Raw genomic sequence first — 14,454 nt, forward strand, 5'->3', positions numbered from 1 at the left:
CCAAATGATTCCAACAATTAGGAACTATTCCCTAGACTGACGTCAATGATGGGACACTATTGATCTTTTATTGAAAAGAATCAAGCAACAAATTTTATACAAAAGTAAAAAACAGAACTATAATACAATATTCCAACAGAAAACAAAGGAATACACATCCATGTGCAGAATATATACAATATATACATAATCCACTTCCAACATTCTTAGAAAACTATTTACATAAAGCAGCAGAGAGGGCCTAAGAGGCACAACCCATCACCTATGTATGCAGCCATTTATCAAAAACTAAGCATTAAGAAAAAAAATCTAGGGTGATAAGAGACAGAAAGCCACACCCGGGAAAGAGACTCCTGGCAGTCAGGGAGGCTTGAAACCCCTCCACGCCTTCAGCCAAGCCCTCTGACCCCACTTGTCTCTCTCAAGCACCCGAATCTTCCCCACCTCATGCAGAATGTCACACACCACCACCTGAACAGGAAGGATTTTACGCCGAAGGGTGACCTGACACCGTGCGTTCCATGTGTAATAACGGACTACTAAACTAACTAAAAAAAGTGTATCCAAACAAAAGCCCCCACCAGTATTGAATGCTCCGTACACCCACTCAGCATAACCTAGCCTGGAGAGGAAAGGAACACCGAGGGCCCGCCCCACCTGTTTGTATACCTCTATGTTAAAAGGGCAACGAAGCAGAAAATGGTCCATAGTCTCCTCCTCACCTGCACATTCCTCCCGAGGACAACTACGGTCCATCGCACTGCGGAATTTCAAATTGCCCCGAACATAGAGCCTCCCGTGGAAGCACAACCAGGCCAGATCCCTAAATTTAAGGGGGACTCTAGCCAAATTAATCAATCTTAACCCTTCCCTCAAAATTGGGCCTGGGCAATCCCTTAAAGCGGAGTTCCACCCTGGATTTTTTTTTTTTTTTTTAATACCCCCGGGACAGTCAGGGCTAGTGCATTCCACAATGGCTAGCCTCTGATCTGTCCCGGGTTGCACTTACCTGTTAGGACAAATACTTACCTTGCAAACGTCTTGTCCAGCGCTGCCATCTCAGATGTGGGCAGCTTGAAGCCAGCGCGTCCTCTTCGGCGTCTTCTTCCGCCTTCTTTGGTCCCACGATGCTCTGCGCCGGCCCCGACGTCAGTTCCGGGTCGCGCGAGTCATCCCTCCACAGCTTCTGGGCATGCCCAGAAGCTGTTTAGAAGGGGATGATGCGCGCGACCCGGAACTGACGTCGGGGCCGGTGCAGGCGCAATGATTCCTGGGAGCTATGACGTCCAGCTCCCAGGAATCATTGCAGAGCCAGGAAGTGACGACGGGCCGCGGCCGAGGAAGGAGGAAGAAGGAAGTAAGGTAAGTATATTTTCTTCGCTACGAGGTAAGTAAAAAAAAAAAAAAATATGCGATTATCCATTTCTTTTTCAGGTGACCCGGAGCGAGAAGATGGAGGTAAGTATAAAAATAGGGTGGAACTCCACTTTAAGGCCAGTGGGTCATGAAAGACTTCGCTCAAGACTCGGCTCATAAGGACTTTCCTCGGAGCGGATCTGAGATCTTCAGCCGACAGTCGCCACTGCCACAGCAACTTCAGACACGGAGCGACATAGGCTGGAAGCTGACCACGATGACCCCTGAGATTCTTCACTTGGCCACCTTCTTCCCAAAGTTGCAGAAAAGGCCTAAACCAAGATCTAAACATGCCTGCCCATCCAGGAGGTTCCACTGCAAGCATACTACCAATGTTAAACTTGAGAAATAGCAGTGAAAAGAAAAGAACGGGGTTGACCATACCTAAGCCACCCTCCCTCCTGGATAGATAGGTGACATTCCTCTTGATGGGGTTCAGTCTGTTCCCCCACAGCATCTGGAAGAACACACTATAGATCCTAGCATAGAGAGACACTGGCAAGATGCAGACAGGGCTGACATACAAGAAGATCGGTATCAGGTAAGTCTTAATCAGATCAACCCTTTCCCTCAGAGATAACTTCCATCTCTTCCAGCTGACCACCTTAGTATTGGCAACTTCCAGCCTGCCTTCCCAGTTTTTGAGGCCATAATCGCCAGGTCCAAATTCAATGCCTAATATCTTAATTTTTTCCTGGGGCACTGGAAAGGTGTCCGGGAGATCAAACCCCTCACCTTCCTTTCCCATCCAAAAAACTTCACTCTTTTCCTGATTGATCTTGGAGCCTGATGCTTCAGAGTACCGTGATGTCAGAGAGACCACCTCCTCCGCTTCATCCGTCCCAGTGATAATCACTGACACATCATCCGCATAGGCAACAACCCTCAAAGGCGGCTCACCCGGGATTCCCACTGGTACCCCACACAACATGCTGCTCTCTAGCCTCCTGATGAAGGGGTCGATTGCAAACACATAGAGCAGGGGACTCAGGGGACAACCCTGGCGCACCCCAGAGCCAACCTCAAAGGACTGTCCAACCCAACCATTAACAAGAGGGAAGCTTTCTGCCCCCTTATACAAGACTTTTAACCAATCGACAAAACCACCCGGCAGACCGTACTTACTAAAGAGCAACCACAGGTACTCATGATTGACACGATCGAAAGCCTTTGCCTGATCCAATGCCAGTAAATACTTTCCCCAGCCTGCAGCCCTGCACTGCTCCAAGGCCTCCCGGACAGCTAAAACCGCTGTGAAGGTGCTCCTACCCTGGATCGAACAGTGCTGATGGCGAGAAAGCAAAGACTCTGCTACTGCCGATAGGCGCCAGAAAAGTATCTTCGCCAGCACCTTTCTATCGACATTGAGAAGGCTGATGGGGCGCCAATTCTCAATCATTGAAGGATCTTTACCTTTTGAAAGAAGAATCACAGCTGAGTGTCTCATGGAAGGGGGAAGCACCCCCTCAGCAAGACAACTGTTAAAAACCTCTACCAAATGTGGGGCCAGAATAGACTTAAAGGCTTTGTAAAACTCAGCCGTCAGACCATCTGGTCCAGGTGACTTTTTGATGGCAAGCTGTTCAATTGCCCTCGTCACCTCTTCAACTGTGATCTCTTCTGTCAAATTCATCAAAGGAACATCTCCACCATTTAGACCTGGAGTAGAGTCCAAAAAGCTTTCCATCTTGTCTCGGTCAAGCTCTTTCCTCCCAAGAAGTTCAGCATAAAAAGACCTCACGACCTCAAGGATCCCTGACCTGGACTTTGTCAAGGAACCTGTACTATCCTTAAGGCCAACGACCATCTTAACAGCTACACCCTGTTTGCAGTTCTGGTAAGGGTCAGGCGAGTGGTATTTCCCATAGCCCCGCTCCAGAACCAAAGAGGTATGCCGGTCATATTGACACTTCCTGAGGAGGATTTTCACTTCAGAGATTGCCCCAGGATCTCCTCCTCTCGAGACAAGAATATCCAGCTTCCTCCGCAAACGTTGGTAGGTCATGTATCTATTAAACTGTTTTTTATTGGCTAGGCCCCTGAAGAATCCAGCAATCCTCTTTTTGGTCAGCTCCCACCACTCAGCCTTGCTGCTACAAAAGTCCAGGATGGTCACCTGTGCCTGAAAAAATTCCTCAAAGGATTGTCTAACATGTTCTTCCTCAAGAAGAGTCGAATTTAATCTCCAGATGCCTTTGCCCCTCTGAGGGAAGTCTGAAGCATTCAAGACCACAGATAGCATACAGTGATCAGAGAACTCCACTGCCTGCACCACTGGGGGTGAGAAAGCAGAGGCCTCCTTCAAAAAAAACCTATCTATCCTACTCTGACTATTACCTCGATGAAAGGTGAACCCTGTGTCATCCGGAAGGTGCTTAATGTGCACATCCACAAGACCAGCATCCCTAACCATATTATTTAAAAAAACGCTATCATATCCCAGCCTGTCATTGAAGTCCTTCCTGTCCTTGGGCCTAGTCACAGTACTAAAGTCACCTCCAAAAACCACTTGCCGGGATGTAAAAAGAAATGGCTTGATCCTTATAAAAAGGCATTTCCTGTCCCACTTTGTGTGCGGCCCATAAATATTAATTAGGCGCAGGTCCTGCCCTCCCACAAGAACGTCTAAGACCATACATCTCCCAATCTCCACCTCAATAACCCGCCGGACAGTTACCATGCCGGTTTTAAACAACACCGCCACCCCGCCGTAAGGCTCGGCCGCAAGAGACCAGTAAGATGGACCATACCTCCACTCTCTCTTGGCCATATGAATATCTGCCAAGGAGGTGAGCCTAGTCTCCTGCAAAAATAAAATTTCAGCATCTAATTGGCTGAACAAAAAGAAGGCCATAGAACGAGCTCTTACTGACTTAATACTGGCGACATTTATTGTCACCACTTTTAACGGAGGGGGAACCGCCATTTGGGTTATTGGGTGGATTGCTTCTTAGCTCCCCTCTGCTGCTCATCACCAGAAGCCTCTCTCTTTCTTGAGGCCTCCTCCAATTCCATTTCTGAATCAGAATTTTGCTCAGAAGAATCCCCAGATGAGGAGATATACCATGCAGAAGCCCTAGAACGGTTGGGGACAGACACTGAGGCTTCCTGTCCCTGTTCCGTCCTCACCGTCTGTCTCTTGCGCCTCACAACCTTCCTTCTCTCCTCCAGGTACTGCAGGTCAGATTCAGAGATGTTATCTCTTGTTTTCTTCTTCTTTGAAGTCTTCACAGAAGACTTCTTTACAGAGGAAGCTGCAGCACCCTTTTTGGTACCCTCTACCACTCCTGGTGGGGGGGGGCCTTCCCTTAAGTCAGACCTAGGAAGGGAAGACTCATGGGGCAAGACTGACTCGGGGGGCACAGACTTAGAAGGTTCTGACACAAGAGGAGTGGGTACAGTAGGCTGGGGGGACACAGAGACAGCCACAGAAGGAATACCTACAGACACAGGAGGGTTGGCCACAGAAACTGGGGAGGGATCCTTAACAGGACCTGGGGGGTCAGTCACCACAGAGGAGGATGGTACACCAGGGGCCTCATCCTCCATGCTGTCCACCCTCAACAGTTCATCTACTACCTCCTTCTCCATATTGTGCCAAGCTTCCGGACATCGGCTGTAGGGGTGGCCAAGGCGCAGGCACAGGTTGCACCTTATCGCCTGGGTACAGTCCCTGGCCACATGACCCTGTCCCCGACATACCGAACATATTAAGGCTGAACAGGAGGAGCTAAAATGCCCCTTTTCTCCACAGCGGTGACACAGCTTTGGCTGACCAGGATAAAAAATAGTCATCCTATCCCTCCCTATGAAAGCCGAGGAGGGCAGGTGACGGACAACATTCCCATCCCTGGCCAACCTGACCGTTACTGACCAACCCCCAGTCCAGATGTCACGTTCATCAAGGATTTTTTCTAGCCTTGTCAAAACCTCACCATAGTTCCTTAACCAAACCTCTAGGTCCCGAGCAGGAACACTCTCATTAGTGAGAATGATGGTTAATTTTTTTAACCGTTGATCTCTGCGAAACAGCAACTGGTGCCAGATCTTCCCATTCGGGTCTTGACCTGCACCGAGCCTCATATCGTTCCCAGAACAGGTCAAGACCCTCCGGCCTGGTGAAGCTGATTGTGTACTCCCGGCTCCCAGCTACGTGTATTAGGGCATAAAGGTCATTCGCCCCAAAGCCCATCTCCAAAATCATATCCACCACCACACGCCGTGCTGGAGAGACTGCACCACCTTCCCATTTAAGTATAACGACATTACGTCTTGGACCCCCAGCAGAAGCCAGAGACCCAAGACCGGAACCAGGGGCGCTCAAAGTGGCAGTTTGTGGTGTAAATCTCTGCCTGGAAGCAGGGTTCCTCATTGGCTGCAGCCCTGGCTTAATAATATTACCAGGTGCAGAGCGTACCACCTGAGCAAAAGAAGGCTTATCAGGGCCAAGACCCCACACCGATGTAACTTTAGCCGGTACATTATTATTATTATCCTTATTATTAACTGCTTGTACTGAGCCAGCAGGATTGTCCATTAAACACACATTAGTAGGATTATTCAGAACAGCTGTGTTGGAAGAAATGTCAAAACAATCAGTATTCACTATCACAGTTTCTGCTGTAGTACCACAGGTGTCCTGATGCTGCAGTATAGAGACAGCAGCTGTGACTGGACAAACAGCCTTTGACTCAGCAAAAGGGGGGTTAATGGGTTGCTCAGGCTCTTGTAGTTCCTTTGCTGCAATGTCATTTTTCAAACGCAATTTTTCCTCAGAGGAAACATCAGCAGCTGAAATATTGCTGGATACGGAATTACCAGCCTGGGTGTCATTGGGCAAAACATCCGCATTAGCCAAGGTGTTAAATGGCACAAAAATAGTTTTATCAGTCACTTGTGACTTGCTAGGTTTTACCTTATCAGGCACATTATCAGGAAAGTTCTCCTCACCAAACACCAGCTGATCCGCCCGTACTGGAGACTCCACTGCCTGGATCACTTTCATCATGCCTCCTGAGCCCTGAGAAGGCAATGGGCTGCTTACCTCACCCTGGGGGGGGGCAGGGGGGCAGAACTGGGGGTCTCCTCCTCCACCTTTGCCATCCTTGCAAATCTGCGGTCATTGCAAAACTTTTCCTTAAAGGGCCCCTCTCTGCCTTCCATCATGGCCACAATGGTTTCCTGGTGTTGAACCCGGACCTTTGCCAACTGGATTTCCGAATCCATAGATCCACGGCTGCGGCTGTGCAAACCTTCACGTTGCTTTCGCAGACGTTTCAACTCCAGTCTCAATTTGTAGAGCTGGTCTCTCTCCCTATTCAGGACCTTGATCCCGGCCACCACTCGCTCCCGAATGGACTCGGCATCCTCATCCTCACCAGGGGCAGAGAGATCCCCAGCCATGGCTTGTCCAGGAGCAGGTATGTCATCCATCAGCCCAGGGGATGGCTGAGAGCCTCCAGCAGGAGAGGCCCTGCTGGCCTGCATGGCCTCCCCAGATAGGGGCCAGCAGGGCTGGGAGAGATTTTACCAGACTCCCCTCTCACAGATCACCTGGAGCAGACACACAGCCAGAGAACCTTCCTGCAGCCACACCCGAAGCTGAATGATGGGAAACTACTCCTCCCACTGACACCAATGATGGGGCACTATTCCTCCAACTGATTCCAACAATTGAGAATTATTCCTCCCACTGACACCAATGATGGGGCACTATTCCTCCAACTGATTCCATTAATTGAGAACTATTCCTTAAACTGACATCAACGATGGGGCACTAGTCCTTCCACTGTCAACAAAGATAGGGCATTGGAAAGAAGAAAGGAAGTGATTGGCGCTGCCTAGTGGGGTGTTTAGGGAATGCAATTTGTGGTTGCTACACTCCTGAGTAGGGTTTTATATAAAAGTCTATGCAATATAATTTATATTCAGACCTGTATATAACATACTAAAATCATATACCAAATGGCAAAACTGTGTAAAATCAGAGTAGGTCTATGTGCAAAATCCAAACATAAAGTAAAAGACTTTTAAAATTAAATAAGCAAATACATACAATGTGTGCAATGTGCAGGAAAGTGCAATAGTGAATATAAGGAGTGAAGTGATAAGTATTAAATATCGATTAAATAATATCCAATAATAACTTAGCAACCATGAAATAACAATCAATAGATATAATCATAAAAATCCTAATAAATATAAGTGAAATTAATATATATATATATATATAACTGCCAATGAATAAATGTGTGCAAAAGTGCAAGGGTGAAAAAAATCCCTTCTTATAAATAGCTGTGCAAAAATGGCAGTATAAAAGGTAAAAAAGTGTCCATATAGATTATCAAATGAATAAAACCAAACACATGTGCAATCTCGGTGATATCAGATCCAGAAAGAGTCCTAAATAAGTATAGTCCGTATATGGTGGTTAAGGTGCTCTTTTTTTCTAAGCCCAAAGTGTAGTGGGTGGGCCGAAGGAAAAGTGTTCCCCTGAGCCTGGGGTCCTGCGCTTACCAGATTCCCTTACCCCTACAGGGGTAAACAGCGGGTCGATTTTTAGGGGATCGCTCCCACACACTGGCAATCAGGATCTCCCCAGACCTCGATTTCTCTCCTTTGTTGGTATTCAGATGTCAGCTCAATAAGTATATTAAACTCCAGTGCAGTACCCGGGTATGTGGAAGAAAAGGGAAGGAGCCTCCGATAGTGTAGTATTGTTTTTTAAAAGCTTTATTATTGAAAAACATGTACTCACATAATAGTAAAATCCAATGTATGCCCGTCTGGCATAGGAGCCGCAACCTCCTCTCTCGCGGTGCACGCTTGGGAGTAGCGTGTGTGCCAACCGCCGGATGTGCGTTCCAAGCCTCGGGTTCAGTAGACGGAAATGACGTGGTCACGCTCTCGACCGGTTTCGTCAAACTGACGTCATCTGGAGAAGCTAGGGCATTGCTTTCTCCCAATGGATACCAGGACATTTTCTACTCCTGCTGACCACAGTCCGGCCCTCCTAAGTCTAAAGGACAGTAAACTAGCCCTTTGTTTAGAACATTTGGAGACCCCTGTTCTAGGCCATCATTAGACAATAGTATCATGGAATCTGTAAAACTGGAGGGTCTGAAAAACTTACACAGCAGCTACTCCAACTAAAAGAATAAAATGGAGAATAGAAGAAAAGATTGGGACTTTAAATGTAGCAACTTATGGCCCCTGGGAGAAATAGACTCAAGTGTTTGTATAAAAAATACATTTTATTTTAACATCATTAAAAATATATATATAAAATCAGTACAAAAAATAGGTACAATATCTCCTCATAGTATACAATATAGAACAGGCTCCCTCCTACAACACAAAGGAGAGGCAAATGAGAATACACGTAATGTATATATACACACAACATGTAGTATGAGATAAGATTCTCTAGGTTCCACAGGTATCTCCGAAAAATACAGGATCACTACACGTTTCACTTGTAGCTTTTGCAGGGGATCCTGGTCAACACTAGCTTCCACAAGGAAGTGGGTGAAGATGGAGCATCTGGAGCCGTAAGATGGAATGAGTGGAGGTAGGGGAACCCGGATATTCCTGCCCCAGCACAGGGGAGGTTAGAAGGCCCACACACCTCACGGATCACACTCTGGTACTCCAAGTAAAGGGATGTCAACTGGGAGCCAATAACACCTGTTGAAAAAAAGAGAGCTGGTCCCCAATGTGTCTCCCCTCTCTCTCATTGAGAGATCCTAACGGCATCCAGCCTGGCTTAACACTTGAGTCTATTTGTCTATGAGTGGCTACCTTTAAGGTCCCAATCTTTTCTTCTATTCTCCATTTTATTCTTAATTTATATGAGGATGTGGAGCCACAGCACAAATTGAGTCCTGTCTTACATCTTTTTTAGATTACATACTCCCACTAAAAGCCAAATTGCAGTTTTCAGCTGGTGTTCATCAGGATATAAAGACAAATATAATAATAAAGTTGGCTGAAATTAAAAACTATTTCATGACTTTTTAAGGAATCTATTAGTAAATGTAAAAAAATCAATGAAGTAGCTAAAGTTGAACTCCCACGTGTTTGGAATCAACTTAGGAACAGGAATAGAGACTAAATCTTCCAATGGGGAAACTTGTGCAGTGCCAGCTTTCTAAGAAGGTCTTTCCTCAATATGGAGAGCTCTTCTTTCACTTCCCACTGTGTATAGAGGGCAAGAAGTGAGAAAATCCTTCCCAGTGGGGAGTCAGATGGAAATATAAACCTGTGATCTCCTAACCCTATCACGCTATATTGAAAACAAAATAAAATGTTTGGTTGGAGTTGGGCTTTTCACTTCATTTTGAAAAGCAGAATGTGTGTGTGTGTGAGGTACTAGAGACCTCCTGAGGCTAGCTGTATTGAGTTGTGGACTGCTGAGTCAACAAATGATCATGTTAGCCTAAGGGGCACCACCAATAAGTCATACTATTTTGTGAGGATGCTCAGTATTCCCCAGGATCTATCTGGAAGAATGGAGAAGTCACCCTTATGTTCTATGGGTGGAAACCCGGAGGTACAATATGTATATTTATCAACTATTTCCTCCATATGTTCTTGCTTTATCACCTTAATGCAGCAAATTGGTTTGGGGGGGGGGGGGTTATTTTATGTAATGAGGTTCCCCATAATTGATCCCATCTCATCTCTCCAAGGGATTGTAGGTTCCTCTCTGACTTGAGCTGAATGTTTCCTGGATAATGCACCAATCTTACAAGTGTTTTCAAAATACATCTGTTCAATGCTAATACACTATATGGCCAAAAGTTTGTGGACACCTTCCCATCACACCTGTACAAGCTTGTTGGACATAAAATTCCATAATCATGGCTAATAATTTGGAATTGTCTATTCTCTCCATCCTTATAACAATTTACACAAGGTTTTGTATCGTGTCTGTGGGAATGTGTATCCATTCAGGCAATTGTGAGGTCAGGTACTGCTGTTGGAGAATACCTGGACAACAATTGTTCCAAACCATTCCAAAGCTGTTCAGTAGGGTTGAGGTCAGGGCTCTGTTCAGGTAACTCAAGTTCATCCTTATGAAAACCATCAAACCATGTCTTTATCAAGGCTGGCTTTGTAGATTGGGACACAGTCATGCTGGAACAGAAAATGGATTTCCCCAAAATGTTGGGAATGGAAGTGTCTAAAATATCTTTGTATGCTGTCTGTGGTATTAAAAATACAATCACTGGAATCACCCAAACCAAATCATTTGGATGGGTGTCCACTAGGGAGGACATCAGTCTCATCTATACTAGTGGTCTCCAAACTGCAGCCCGTTGGCCAGATGTTACCCTTTGCTTGCTTTTATCCAGCCCTTGGGGTACTATTTTCATCCACCGATACCAATAATGAGGAATAATTCCCCCCAATGACACTAATGAAGGAGCAGAATTCCCACCAATGACACCAACAATGGGAAACAACTCCTCCCAATGACACCAAAGGTGGGGCACTGTTCCTCTTAATGCCAACAACAATGGGGCACAATTCCTCCCACTGACACCAAAGATGCGTAATTTTTTATTCCCACTGGGGCCTTTTCTGTTCCCAATGGCCACACACTGGCCCCTCTAAAGCCTGAAGGACCGTAAACTGGCCCTTTGTTTAGAATGTTTGGAGACCCCTGACCTATACCATGGGTTTGGGAAAAATCATGCAGGTCCGAGATTCGCGGTTCTGTTGAATCTATGTGATTTGCCTACTGATTTTTATTTTTGTAAACATAATGCTTTTCATGGCTTTTGAACTATGGCCATGAGGCTTGAGGGGGCCAATAAAAGAGAGTCACAATAAAAGAGTCACAAAGCAGCCATAGTTGTTGTAGGTACAGGACAGGATAAAGCCTTGTACATCAGATTATCGGACTAATTTTTGTTAATTTTTTGTTGCATTCTAGTCCAATATCGAAAGTGAGGAGGTTACTTTCATACCAAAATTCTCGTACGAAAGAATTCAACTTCAGAAGTGATGCCATGCGTTGAATTGTTTCTGAGCATGCATAGTCTTTCTATTTTTTTTTTAGATGAAAACTGTACTAATTAAATGAAAATCGGACGTGGTGTTCACTTACGATAAAAATTTAATAGCCTGCACATTCAGTTTTTGTCCGAAAATCCATAATCGGCTGTCGAAAGCACTATATTAATGATCCAAAAATCGGCAGATCGTTCGTCGTACTAAATTTTACTTCTGATTTTCTTATCATGTGTATGGGCCTTTAGCTGACAAACTGTATGGAGGGAAATCCCTGCTACTTCCCAGTTTCACAACCCTATGCTCTTTGTCTCTAGTAAATTTGGGCACAGCTTTGCTCTTTAAATGATACTGCTGCTGAAACTGCCTGTGAAAATCGTACTGTTCTGTAAAACCAATTACAGCTTTAAGGCGTCCTCCCAAGCATGCTATTTAAAAGATTTGGGCCTTTTCAATATTACCCTTGAAGCCACATGAAAAGACCCTCTCCCCGGACCCTCTCCCCACTGTATGTTAACCTAAAAACTCGCTTTTTTTTTGCATTTGTATATTACAGTACCTTGCTTCCCATGTCTCTCTTTTGTAGTAGTTTGTCTATTAGCAGTACAAATAGTCAGGATTTATTTACAGAATTTACAACCCCCTCCCACCACACTTCAGTGGTATTCGCCACTAAATTCAAATTCGCCAAATTTCAATCCGGATTTTCTGAACTACAGCTTCCATAATAAATGTGCACAGTGTTGGTAAGTTGCCGTGTAGTGACTAGAGAAAATAAAAATACAACAAAACAGTTTTGAATACAGATAAAAATATACATATTTATTACAAGTCACAGTACTTAGATGCATGGAAATGGATTGACAAATAAATGGCAACAAGAAGTTAACTCTTTATCTTAACCTACCTTAACTCTTTATATACACTGCTCAAAAACATAAAGGAACACTTTTTAATCCGAGTATAGCATCAAGTCAACTAAACTCCTGGGATATTGAGTGGTCAGTTAAGTAGCAGAGGGGGGTTGTTAATCAGTTTCAGCTGCTTTGGTGTTAATTAAATTAACAACAGGTGCACTAGATGAGCAACATGAGAAAACCTGCAAAACTGGAATGGTTTTACAGGTAAAGGCCACTGCAATTTTTTTCCCTACTCGTCTTTTCTGAATATGTTTTTACTAGTTTTGCAATTGGCTAGGGTCAGTGTCACTACTGTTAGCATGAAGCGATACCTGGACCCTGTAGAGGTTGCACAGGCAGTCAAACTCTTCCAAGATGGCACATAAATATGTGCCATTGCCAAAAGGTTTGCTGTGTCTCCCAGCACAGTCTCAAGAGCAAGGAGGAGATTACAGGAGACAGGTAGATACTCTAGGAGAGCTGGACAGGGCCGTAGAAGGTCCCTAACCCATCATCAAGACCGGTATCTGCTCCTTTGTGCAAGGAGAAACAGGATGAGCACTGCCAGAGCCCTACAAAATGACCTCCAGCAGGCCACTGGTGTAAAATACTCTGACCAAGCAATCAGAAACAGACTTCATGAGGGTGGCCTGAGGGCCCGAGGTCCTCTAGTGGGCCCTGTGCTCACTGCCCGGCATCGTGGAGCTCAATTGGCATTTGCCATTGAACACCAAAATTGGCAGGTTTGCCACTGGCGCCCTGTGCTTTTCACAGATGAGAGCAGGTTCACCCTGAGCACATGTGATAGACATAAAAGGGTCTGAAAAAGACGTGGATAGTGTTATGCTGTCTGTAACATCGTTCAGCATGACCAGTTTAGTGGTGGGTCAGTGATGGTCTGGGGAGGCATATCCACAGGCTAGACAGTGGCACCCTGACTGCCATTAGGTATTAGGATGAAATCCTTGGACCCATTGTCAGATCCTACGCTGGTGCAGTGGGTTCTGGGTTCCTCCTGGTGCACGACTGTGCCCGGCCTCCAGTTCCTGGAGGATGAAGGCATTGATACCTTTGAATGGCCCCCACGCTCGATTAACGTTAATCCAATAGAACACCTCTGGGACATTATGTTTCAGTCCATCCGGCACCACCAGGTTGCACCTCAGTCTGTTGAGGAGCTCAGTGATGCTCTGGTCCAGATCTGAGAGTAAATACCCCAGGACACCATCCGTCGTCTCATTAGGAGCATGTCCCGACGTTGTCAGGCATGCATACAAGCGCGTGGGGACCATACAAACTACTGAGTAGCATTTTGAGTTGCTGCAATGAAATTTCAGCAAAATGGACTAGCCTTCTGCATCATTTTTTCACTTTGATTTCCGGGGTGTCTTTGAATGCAGCCTCTGTAGGTTGATCATTTTCATTTCCATCAAGCAATGTGGCATCCTTTTGTTCCTAACACATTACCCAGTCCATTTCAGTATAGATATCCAGCATGATATTTTTCCCCATTAGGTTCTGATGTGTTTTCAAAGTGTACCTTTAATTTTTTTGAGCAGTGTATTGTGATCACAGGTAAAGATGGATGCACCTAGATTCAACTATGCTAATCAGTGCAGGTGGCGGTGAATGTGCTTTAAGGCTGGGTTCCCACTATTGCGATACTGGTTCCCGCTTCGCATGTCTCTGGCAGGCAGTTCACACTGCCCTATGCAAACCCCTGTGGGTGTCAATACAAAATGTCAGTGCAAACTGCAAAATGGTATAGGAATCAGATCACATGGGTGTGAACACCCATGTGATCTGATTCCAGCGCAGGCCAAAAAAACGCTCTTGCACCATTTTAGTTCGAATGTGATGCAATTTCAGTCATACAGTGTGTCTGAATTCGCATCACACATACATCGCATATGATCTGCACAGCAATGCAGTGTGAATCAAATGCGATGTATAGCATCACAATAGAGTGAACCCAGTCTTAATTTTTCATGTGGCCTAAAACCTGTGTGATAAGGAAGTGATGGAAGCAGCTATTCTTCATTAATGTGCAAATGCTAGTGGGGCTGAACTCGATCATTCTTTGCCATGGTACTAATGTGATGTACATGAGTTTGGGATTGTC

This window comes from Pelophylax lessonae (genome assembly GCF_965119305.1).
Source record: "Pelophylax lessonae genome assembly, chromosome: 11".
NCBI classification, from domain to species: Eukaryota; Metazoa; Chordata; class Amphibia; order Anura; family Ranidae; genus Pelophylax; species Pelophylax lessonae.